The sequence below is a fragment of the Berghia stephanieae genome, chromosome 3, assembly GCF_034508935.2.
Source record: "Berghia stephanieae isolate SIO BIC M18660-M18661 chromosome 3, UCSD_Bste_1.3, whole genome shotgun sequence".
Taxonomy (NCBI): Eukaryota; Metazoa; Mollusca; class Gastropoda; order Nudibranchia; family Aeolidiidae; genus Berghia; species Berghia stephanieae.
In genome coordinates, this window is record NC_088362.1 from 56,788,398 (window position 1) to 56,800,699 (window position 12,302).

Here is a 12,302-nt window from a genome sequence, read left to right on the forward strand (position 1 = left end):
TGTAACAACGAGAGACGGTGGTGGTTAGTGATGAGGTGTTCGGCTTTGAAAGATGTTTCCATGGCATGAGCGCGGTCTTCATCTTTATATTTGGACGAAATTTTGGGTTAATATCAGGTTATGAGTTTACGAAGACCACGGTTAAAGTATGGGTGTTTTGTTTTGTTATTGTTTGTTTTGTTTTGTGTTTTGTTACTTCTCAAATTTATTTAACATTGATAGCTTTGACACAGACGATGGTCGAACCCAGTTTCTTGGGGATAAGGTTACGAACTGAAGACTATACCACGCTGCTTCCGATTGTAACCTAGTCTTGAAGAAACCATAGCACTCAATGTGTAAATAAATCACAGTCTCTAGTTATAAAGCCTTTAAATAGAATTCAGAAAACGGCAAAGAAGGATTTTATTAAGACTTTCGAGGTATTAAACCCCAGACGCTGCCTCAAAAGAAATTGGAAAAAGTGATGTTGCAATATTTTTTCTTCTTCTGTTAACACAGACTTCCTGGAAATGATAAAAGCTCCAAGATTTGTGGAAAGGAGGGGGGGGGGGAGTATTTTTGTATTGTGTATTACAATTATTGCGTCTTCTATAAATAGCATGCCTGTGGGAGGGGGAGGGGGGGGGGGAATGTCCGATTTCGACCCGATATCTTGTTATTGTGGACGTTATCTATTGAAAGGAGCTTTTGACTTGTATTTTGTCCTATTCTATCGGAGACGGAGGCACCATTCAGAGGTCCCTGTGGTGATCAAAGACAATGTTTTGATATTATTTTGTTATTCGTGTTTTGCTTGTTTCGATTTCTTTTGGGTTTGTTTGTTTTAATCTATTTTTAGAAAATATAATAAAAGCGCATCATCCCCTCTGTTGTTAACTGCACTTCCTTTTTGAACTTGAAATCAATATGTACTTTAACTAGAGAGAGGGAGAGAGAGAGAGAGAGGGTGGGACAGAGAGCGGGGGGGGGGGGATATAACTGGAGAGAATGATGAGAATCAGAATCAGAGGTTCTAGTGAGGAATGAAGACCTGCTCTCTTTAACATTTTTTTTAGACAAATAAAACTTGAACTTTTATGTAGCGCGATATTCACTAAACGTGCTCAAAGCACTTTACAGGGGGGTCCTTGACCAACAACAACACGTATCATGTAGGACGAGACATGACGCCTTTAAGGCGGTATTACATTTTTTTTTTCAGACAGAGACAACGCTCTTGATGGCCAGGTACTCGTTTTACACATGAGTACAGTGAGAGAATAAGGGTAAAGAGCCTTTTCCAAGGACAGCCAGACTTAACATAGGAAGAGAGGAGAGAAAGATAGAAAGAGAGAAGGTGAAAGAAAGAGGGAGAGAGAGAGAGAGAGAGAGAGAGAGAGAGGAGAGAGAGAGAGAGAGAGAAAGAGAGAGAGAGAGAGAGAGACAGACAGACAGACAGACAGACAGACAGACAGACAGACAGACAAAGAATGATGATAAAAGAAATTGGTGTTTTTTTAAAAATAATTGAGCTTTTATATTATTCCATCTGTTGTAAACAATAGGCTACATCCTTTTTGCACTTGAAAAAATAGGTACTTTTAATGGATCCAGACAGAGAGAGAGAGAGAGAGAGAGAGAGAGAGAGGGAGAGAGAGAGAAAGAGAGAGAGTGTGTGTGTATGTGTGTGTATGTGTGTATGTGTGTATTGTGTGTACGTGTGTGTAACTGGAGAGAATAATGATAATCAGAATAAGAGACATGGATATGCTAGAGACCTGCTCTCTTTAACAATAACAGCAACAAGATTGTAGCCCAAATAGGATTGATTGGCGTGGCAAGGTCTCCGGACACAAATGATGGGCGAATGCAATGATGCATTAGAAACCTGTTTTTATGGACAATTGACGAACATTTAAAAAATGTAGTCCCTCAGAGCCATTCGGCCCATGGATCCGGAATTTATCCCAGTTTCTATATCGTGAAACGGACAATAGCAATTGCTTGCTATCCTTTGGATAGGATGCTAGTCTATCGCAAAGTATTTTCCGCCAAATCTAGCAGACTCAGCTACCCATATTTCACTACTGGGTTGACAGGGGGTCAGAAAGAAAAATCTCGACTGCACCCGTGATCGATCTAGGTCCCTTTGCGTGTGAAGCGAGTGCTCTACCAAACTGAGCTATCGGGACCCTCCTGGTAGACATTTACGGGGATAATTCACCAAGTGTGTTGTTTAAAGAGTTTACGAGGATTTAATAATGAGAATCAGAATCATGGATATGATATGCTAGTGAGGAATGAAGACCTGCAACAAGATTGTAGCCCAAATAGGATTGATTGGCGTGGCAAGGTCCCCGGACACAGATGATGGGCGAATGCATTGATGCATTAGAAACCCGTTTTTATACAATTGATGGACGTTTACTGGGGGGAATTCACTAAGTGTATTGTTTAAACGAGTTTACGAGGAATTTAGACACACACGAATCCACTCGTTCTCTCACGAACACTCACGCAAATACAAACAGCCAGATTAAACATAGGAAGAGAGGGTGGGGGGAAGATAGAGAGAGAGAGAGATAGAGAAAGGGGAGAGAGAGGGCGGTAGAGAGAGAGAGAGAGAGAGAGAGAGAGAGAGAGAGAGACGGACTAAGAATAATGATAAAAGAAAATGGTTTAAGATAAGTGATAGATTTAAAAATATGAAACGAGGGGGGGGGGGCGGTCCCGATAGCTCAGTTGGTAGAGTACTCGCTTCACACGCAAAGGGACCGAGATCGATCCCGGGTGAAGTCAAGATTTTTTCCAGGCCTCCCCCATGTCAACCCAGCAGTGAATGGGTAGCTGAGTTTGTTAGATTTAGCGGAAAGTACTTTGCGATAGACTAACGTCCTATCCAAAGCATAGCAAGCACTTACTATTGCCCGTTTCACGCAAGAAAAACCGGGATGAACCCGGGCCCCATGTGCCGAATGGCTCTGAACGACTATGAAAAAAAGGAAATAATAAATAAGATATGAAACAGACATGAAATATAACTATAGTTAACTCATTATATCTAACTCTATCCCTCACAACATCATGACAAAAGAGGTTTTAACGTTAGAATGATTAGAAAAGTGACAATATTATTATTATTATTATTATTATTATTATTATTATTATTATTATTATTATTATTATTATTATTATTATTATTATTATTATTATATTATTAGTATATTATTAATAATAATAATAATAATAATAATAATAATAATAATAATAATAATAATAATAATAATAATAATAATAATAATAATAATAATAATAATAATAATAATAATAATAACAATAATATTCTATTCATTAATTTTCTTCAATTTATTTGTTTCTTTTTTTTTATAATTTTCTAACGATCTGTTTATTAGATGTTCAACTTCTGTAACAAGATTGATGACTAATAGAACTGTCTCCATAATTAGATTTGAAAACTTTAGAAAATGCTATTCCAGCTGAATTCAAGAAAGAAAAAAAAACAATTGGCAACAGCATTAATTAGACAATGAGCGCTGTAACAAATCATAACTTTCAATTGAGAAAATCAAAGCACCTGCTTCCGTCTTTCCCTGTCAAAGAAAATGCCATTAATAAGATGGTTCATCTGCTTTGGCGTGAGACAGGAGATGAAATGGATGGAAAAACAATTTTGTTTGGAAAGGTTCATGAAGCATCTGAGTTAGATTTTATTTTTTAATTTACTTGTTTTTTAATTGTTCAAATAGCAGGGACTTGTATTAACTGGAATTGAGTTGTTTTTTTTTGTTAATATAATATAAATCGCGCGATGTCCATTAATCATGCTCAAAGCGCTTTACAAGAGGTCCCTGGCTAACAGTAACACTTAACATTTAGGACGGGACATGACGCCTGAATATTATTATCATCATTATGATAATCGTTATCATTATTATCATCATCATCATCATCATCATCATCATCATCATCATCATCATCATCATCATCGTTACCATCGTTATCAATATTATTATCATTCCCACTATCAATAATCATCCTTATAATCATAATAATCAATATTATAACTTTGTTGCTGTTGATGATAAATCAAAACACATGTCATGATCATTTACTGAAGTTGGTATTATTATTGATATTCTTCTTCTTCTTGTTCTTATTATTATTATTATTATTATTATTATTATTATTATTATTATTATTATTATTATTATTATTATTATTATATTATTATTATTATTATTATTATTGTACGTATTGATGGTATTACGATTGTTGTATTTTTGTGTGGTGTATCAGTTTATTTTTTGGTTCCATTTACCCTTTTTTTTCTTTTTTCTTTTTTTTTCCACTTTCATGTATGTTGGGATCAAATTGTTGATTTATTGGCGAAAGCCTAAGATTGAATAAACTTTGAAACTTTGAAACTTTGAAACTTTGGTATATGTTAGTGCATAAGGCCAATGTTTCTAATCAATAAAGAAATCAGTCAAAAACTGATTATTCTCTATATATTATTATTATTCACCATAAAGCTGATCTCCTATTGCACATGGCCTGAACGTATTGGAAAAAATCCGAGCAAAATTCTGTTTTCATGAGATAATTATTAGAAAGCGTGAAGTGGTGAGTGACAACAAAATGTTTTAACATCAAAATATAATAATATAATAATTGTGCGGCTATGTGGTCCAGTGGTATGACACTCACCTTTTAATCGGAACGTCCTGGGTTCGAGCCCAGAGCGACGCATAGTTGAGTCATTGGAAAGGCTCCTTACTCATAATAGGCTCTCGTCGAATTCAGGTTTAAAATGAGTACCTGGTCATTAACAGCATTGTCTCTTTTTCGTAAAAAAAAAAATTATAATATCGCCAAATAGGCGTCATGTCTCGTCCTAAATAATAAGTTTTGCTGTTGGCTGGAGGTCCCTTGTAAAGCGCTTTGAGCACATTTAGTCGATTTCGCGCTATATAAAATCTCAAGTTTAATAATAGCACGCAAGTTGTCTGCTGATCCCGTCATGATCTTGATCGGTTATTATCGACGTGTACATATATGCAGGTCTTACACCCGAACACACTCATGGGCCTAGTTTACCATTGTTGTAATGGACAATATTGTTCGTCATTTATTTTTCGTTGAGATTTTCATTACAACAATGACGAACCTATAATGAATTGGGTTACCAGACCTGCAACTAAGTGCGCGTTGGTTATTATAGATAGAACTTCGATGAGGAAGGAGGCAAGTAACACGTTCTACCATGTGTAAAAACAATGCACGTCCGGCCTAGTAAGGTGAAGAACGTCTGTGGATCATTAGCAACAAGAACAAAAGAGAAGAGAAATAGCAGTTTATGTATTGTTATAATCTATTCAGAGGGCGCTACAATAAGCTAGCACGGGAAGCAGTATTTGTTATATAATAGTGGTGGGCGATACTTTTTCTCGCCGAATCGATATTACATATATTATACAGCTTATTTTGCCCTTGCTATGAGTTAAAATAGCTTTCTAGTCTTAATTTTTCTACTAGATAAAGAACAAAATGCCCAGAGTGACAATGGCGAGTTTTCCCTGGTAATCAAATGTGCCCATAAAGCAATGAAAGAATGTGGTAAGCTATTATATATATATATATATATATATATATTATATATATATATATATATATATATATATATAACAGCGGATCTATTAAAGAAAGCTGACGGCACTAGCATTGAAAGCCAAATAAAAAGAAGAAGATGGCGTTGACTGGGTCACGTGGCCAGAATGAAAAAAGGGTCACTTCCTAAGACAGCCTTGTACTGGACAGTAGATGGGAAGAGGAAAGCGGGGAAGACCCAAAGAAACCTGGCGAAGGCCCATGGAGAAAGAATTACAGGAAGCAGGCCTGTCCTGAAATACAGCCACCGCAAAAGTAGCCGATCGCAAAAAATGGAGATGTCTGGTGGATGCCCTATGTGTCTCAAGGTCCGAAGAGGATTAAGTAAGTAAGTAGTAAGTAACTAAAGGGTGTAACCATAACATAATTTAATTCGTTTTAAGTCTTATCCTCTTATTATTCCGTATACGATATATGGAATAGGTTGCATAATATTAAATATCCTTATTTGATAGAGTTCTTGATACTTTTTAAATTCAGTTAAGGCTCGCTATTATATGCAACCCATTGATTACAATGTAAGGCGATATACTGTCGAGATTTCTTTTTCTGACCTCCTCGCTCCCCGCCCCTGTCGACCCAGCAGTGATTGTGTATCTAGGTCTGTTAGATCTGGTGTCCTATCCAAAGGGTAGCAAGCAATTGCTATTGTCCTATACACGCCAAAGACACGGTGATAATCCCCAGCTCCATGGGCCTATTGGCTACTCTTTAGAATTATTGCATTGACTGGTTGACAGTTGACATCTTTTAACCAAACAACAAAACTTTATTTTTCCGTTTCCTTGAAAAAAAAATCGAAATTATTCAGAAATGAGTCACGCAATGGTTATTGTTGGTTGTATTTGTGAGTTGAGATGTTTACCAGTCCAAGTTAAAATAACATACTAAGGATGGTGATGTCGAGAGTGAAATAATGTCATTCGTCCTACAGAGCCTTTAGGCTCATGGAACCGGAGTTTATCCCACTTTCGATAGTGTGAAACGGATATAAATAGCAATGGCTTGATACCCTTTTTGATAGAAAACAAGTCTATCATAAAGTACTTCCTGTCAGATTTGGTCGACCCAGCTATCCAATCACTGGTAGGTGGACAAGGAGGGGGGGGGGGGGGTACCGTTAACGATCTCAAATGAGTCAAAGTGATACTAAGCTACTAGAAGCTGTGGACTGTAAAGGGTAATAAACAAAAATGAATATAACAACTTCAAAAATAACAAATACCAAAGTAGGCTGAAGAATGGTCTTGAACACGTTCCGTGGTATTTTGGTCTTTTTTTTTAAGCTGTTTTATTCATTTTTGTTTATCTCAAATGAGTCACACATTTGTTATTTGTATTCATTGTATTTTTTTTAGTTAAGAAGTCAAACAGCATTTGCCAGTCCAAGTATTTCGACGATTGTGATATTGAGAGTTTAATAATATTGGACAGTCCTTCAGAGCCATGGAGCCGGAGTTTATCCAGGTTTCTATAGCGTGAAACGGACAATAGCAATTGCTTGCTATCCTTTGAATGGGACGCTAGTCTATCGCAAAGTACTTTTCGTTCAAATCTAACAGACTCAGCTAACCATTCACTGCTGGGTGGGCAAGGGGGTCAGAAAAAAAAAACCTCGACTGCACCCGGAATCGATCTCGTCCCTTTGCGTGTGAAGCGAGTGCTCTACCAACTGAGTTATCGGGACCCTGATGTTGGGTAGGTATTATGGGTATTGAACGTTTATTCGTAGCGTACAATCTAATCCTCTTTACACAACTTGAAACAAAATCAACACTCCGTTGCAGTTTAAATAGGATACTGACTAATCTATGGAAACAACTATCCGTTCGATTAAAAAAAAAAAAAAACTTGGTTGCGCGATAGCTGATTTATGAAATCAAATCACTTTACTAGTGGTTATATGACAACAGCAATACTAAACATTTAGGACATGTAGATACCACCTAATCGCTATCTCTTTTTTTCTTCTCTTCTTTTTTTTTTTTTTTGTTTACAGACACCATGCAATTTACGACCAGACACTCGTTTTACACATGAGTATGGTGAGAAAATTTGAGAGAGAAGACTTTTCCAAGGAATCAGTGTCGCATCGCCCACTTTGGGACTCAAACCGGGTGTCTATTGGTCAAAAACAGTATCATACCACTGAGCCATAAAGCTTTCGTAAAAAAAAAACGAGTCATACTCCCGTCGCTAAGCATTATTGATCTTGTAAACATCTAACATATTATGTTATACAGAAATGAGTTTAAACACTTACATTGGGTCCTGTAAACATCTAACGTACTTTATTCAGGAATAGGTTTATCCATTTATATTGGGTCCGGTAAACATTTAAACTATTTTATACAGAAATGAGTTTAGACACTTAAATTGGGTCATGTAAACATCTAACATATTTTATACAGGAATAAATTTAGACTCTTGTATTGGGTCTTGTAAACATCTGACATATTTATACAGAAATGAGTTTAGACACTTAAATTGGGTCCTGTAAATATTTACTGCAAGAATGAGTGTATCCGCTTATATTGGGTCCTGTAAACATCTATGGTATTTTATACAAGAATAAGTTTAGACATTTATATTGCATAGGTAAATGATAGGGCAAGATGTGGGATTTTTTGGTATAATGCCAGAATGCAGAGAAAGTAATAGGATGTGACAGAAATCGAATGAAGGTCAGGTGCGTCTGTCTATACCTGTCACCTGGATACAGTCATGTGATAAATTATTATTACTATTATTTCTTCTGAACGTGGAGAGTAAATTGCAAGGTGCAAACTGAAGGATTCGTTAAATTAGTTTTTTGTTTTGTTTTTATTGTGTTTGTTTGTCTGTTTTTTATTGATTTTTTTTGTTTGGGGGGGGGGGGTAGGTTTTTTTCTCTTTTGTATTATTTATCTCGTTTTTCACATGTGGAAAAACAATATTATAAAGACCAAAACAAAAGAGGAATTCAACGAAACGACTATAATGATATTGTTTTTAAAAAAATATAATTGTTAATGAAAAACGATGGGTATTTATTTATATATATATATATATATATATATATATATATATATATATATATATATATAGATTTATATAATATTATGTATATATATATATATATATATATATAATATTGTTGTATCCCTTTATATGTATAGATAATATGCGCTTGGCTAAGAAGCTCACAGCGTTGCCATCCGAAAGTATAACGGACAACACACAAAACTCTGTGTGTAACCATGAACTTATATAGTCTGGATAATACAGTTTAGTGAGAATTTCTCATGAACGCGGATGGCAAAAAACAATCACAAAGACCAGAGTGATCTATAGATAAATTCAATTTCACATTGTTATTTATTCCACTTTCATAAGAATATTGGCCTACTTTCACAATATTATCCGTTTCATAAGAAAGAAGTTAAATTAAATTGAAATCATAATAAGCCAAACACTATCTAATCTAGCGAATTCTACCAATCTTTTCCACTGGTTATTGTTTGCCTCTATTGCATTTCAATATTGATTCCAGACGTTGTTATTAGAAATCTCATCATAAGGAAGTCAGCTACTACTACTACTATTACCACTTCTACTACTACTACTACTACTACTACTACTACTACTACTACTACTACTACTACTACTACTACTACTACTACTACCACTACTACGACTACTCAATCTTTAGACAAATGTTCTCTCCATCATCTCTTTTAAGATAATATTCGCATTAATTCGACAGTTTAAACGGAGGGCGTTTCAGTGAATATCGAAATTGTTCAAACGCTGTAAGCAATATGATTAACATTATTAATCAAAATTTGCATTTTGTAATCAATTTTGACATATTTCGATGCTCACTGAAACGACCATGGTTGTATACAATGAAAAATGTTGACTTGACGTCATGCAGCCCTTTATTAAAATTTCTAGACAGCCTGTTAGTGATTAGTTCTCACTAAAGTATATCAGTCAAAATATAAGCAGTTTTGCGTGTGAGTATATTTAATGTGTATGACGGGTGTCATAAGTATTTTATCTAAACGCAAAGCAGCAATATCAAATCTACGTATATTTGATAAATTGTACCTATATCATGAACTTTATACAGAGCATTTAAAGGTTTTTATAATATATTCGCTCTTAACCCTCTCTTTACCAACTATAGGAAAATCGTCACATTCGTTACGATACAACCAACATTTTTCTTATTCGCTTTTCTCTTTACATCATAAAATTTAAAGAAAATGAACAGTGTGTTGTAGAGCATGTTTTTTCTAAAGAAATTATTTATCGCAAAAACTTACCGCTATTTGTTTGAGTTATAAGAAAATAATTTTTGTATTAGTTGGGTGTGAAGTTTTGGGGGAAAGTCATGAAAATTGCTGGTAAAGAGAGAGTAAAACGACACGTTACGATACACCTTAAAATATTTTTTTAATAGGCCTTTTGCGTATGCGTTGTAAATTGCGTGAACAGGTGAGGAGGAGACGCATTTAAGAGTGTCTTCAAAACACGGAATCAGTGTTTATTTTGCGAGTACAAACGACTGCCGTTATCACAGCAGCCAAAGATCAGAGGAAATGCTGCACGTACCAAAACACTGTGATAAGGAAATGTGATATTTATTTGACTTACCGTTGTGAGCGGCAGGTGATTTGCCTTTAGGGTTAGATATGACGTATCCACTTTGCTGCTTCTCTCGGCGTAGTTGGCATCGTCTTTATAGTTACAAAGTAGCAAGAGTACACCGACAGTTTCTTTGGTCCCAGTTCAATGAAATCGAATACAAGTCATGTAATAATCAAAACACTTTGTCACAAATCTTCTCTGTTCTTTATCAATCAAACGGTTATTTTAGCAGCTCCACTTGCCTTCTCTTTTAATATTTTAGTCGTCGAAAAATGAATATCCAAAGCACTTCGTCATAAATCTTTTCTGTTCTTTATCAATCAAACGGTTATTTTAGCAGCTCCACTTTTCTTCTCTTTTGATAGTCGGCACAAGTTTTTTTTTTAATGTTCTTAAACTTGATAAGAAATAATTGCAATATGTTTTCCAATATGTTTGTAGGAACTTAATATAGAATAGTTGAAACAATTTTATAACCCTCTCAGGGATGTTTTTCTCTTGAAAATAGATGTTATTATTTTATTGAATAATTTTTCTGAAAGTGTGTCTCAATTTGGTACTTAGCACACATACATAAAAAAATAACACGTCTTGATTTGAAATCCGTCAGATGTTAATGTTTACAGTAACTGGCTGATTCAATACGAATAATATTGATTATTTATAAATCGTATCTTTTCAATCACAGCTTGCGGATAGATCATTGGAGAACATAAGTCTTTAGTATCTTGCCTAACTCAATTGATCTTTGTTATGTTTTTAACTCCTCAAGGACGAATAGTAGAATTTCAACCACAATTCTTTTTTTTATTGAATGGTTTGTTATATATAAGATTTTAAAATGTTTTTCAAATTATCTTGAAAACCATAATAGCTCAATTCACCGATAGTTTTAGGTTATTTATTTTATTGTGTTCAACACCAAAATAACGTTTGTGGATATTAATTTAATAACACGTTGAAATCATCAACTTTAAGAATTAAAAAATAAAGAAAAAAGAGCTAGCGTTTAATTTGAGCGTGATTCACTGTAGTTTCATTAATTCACAACATAAAATTCCACGTAGTAGTAAAAATAATATTAATAAAAATTCATTCATCAATTTATCTCACAAAATGTCTGAAAGAAACCAGCAGCGATTTAACAGAGTAATAATATTATAATTACCATCTCAATACATGGAAACGTGTTGTCAATGTATTTAGAAAAAATCTCAAATAGAAAGCGGGCTCTATGCAAATTTCTTATTTATACAGACGTACATACATACACCTCGCCGCCTACATCATCAATGACTCGATTTTCCACCACCACCAACCACCACCATAACCATCACACTAGCGGCCGGCAGCATCAGCGCAGCATCGTCCACACCGTTACACCGTCCGTGTCTTTGCCTGGAACCGCCGACGAAGGATTTTCAGTCTCTCTGCTCTGGTATGGCAAAGGACTGACTGACAATTATTCCAAGTCCAAATTATAAAAGAAAACACACAGACACAATATACATACACACACAAATACACACATACATTCACACACACACACACACACACACACACACACACACACACAGACAGACAGACACACACAGCGCCGTTCCCACAAGTTCCCGGAACCACCCGCCGCGTACTGGCACTGTGGGCTTGTCACAGGTGAGAGAGCGGCAGGGATGGAAGATAACAATATTATTCCAAAATTTCACCATCCAATTGGTAAAGTCAGATAGTTGCCAGGATTTCTGAAATTATTTTTATTTATTTATTTTGTTCTTTTCTTTTTTACCTTTATTATTATTTTAATTTTAAAGTTTCTTTTTTTCTGTTTTATGTTTGGTTTCATTCCAACTTAATAATAGTCTTTTACTACTGCTGTCAATAAGAGTCTTGTAAAAATTGTAACAACTAATTTAACTGTTTGTTTTGTTTGTTTTTGTTTTTGTTTTTGTTTTATGTTTGTTTTTGTTTTTTGTTTTTTTTTTTTTTGTTTTTTTTGT

At 34.9% G+C, this 12,302-nt stretch overlaps 1 pseudogene across 1 annotated transcript in view; it reads right to left on the reverse strand.

The window, feature by feature from the left end:
* The window catches only part of LOC144969596 (neuropeptide CCHamide-1 receptor pseudogene), a 34,877-nt pseudogene extending 23,281 nt beyond the window's left edge, over positions 1–11,596 (reverse strand). Inside the window, exon 1 of the transcript XR_013644776.1 lies at positions 10,312–11,596. The product of XR_013644776.1 is annotated as a neuropeptide CCHamide-1 receptor pseudogene (transcript). The remainder of the gene's footprint in view (positions 1–10,311) is intronic.
* Between the last annotated feature and the right edge of the window lie 706 nt (positions 11,597–12,302).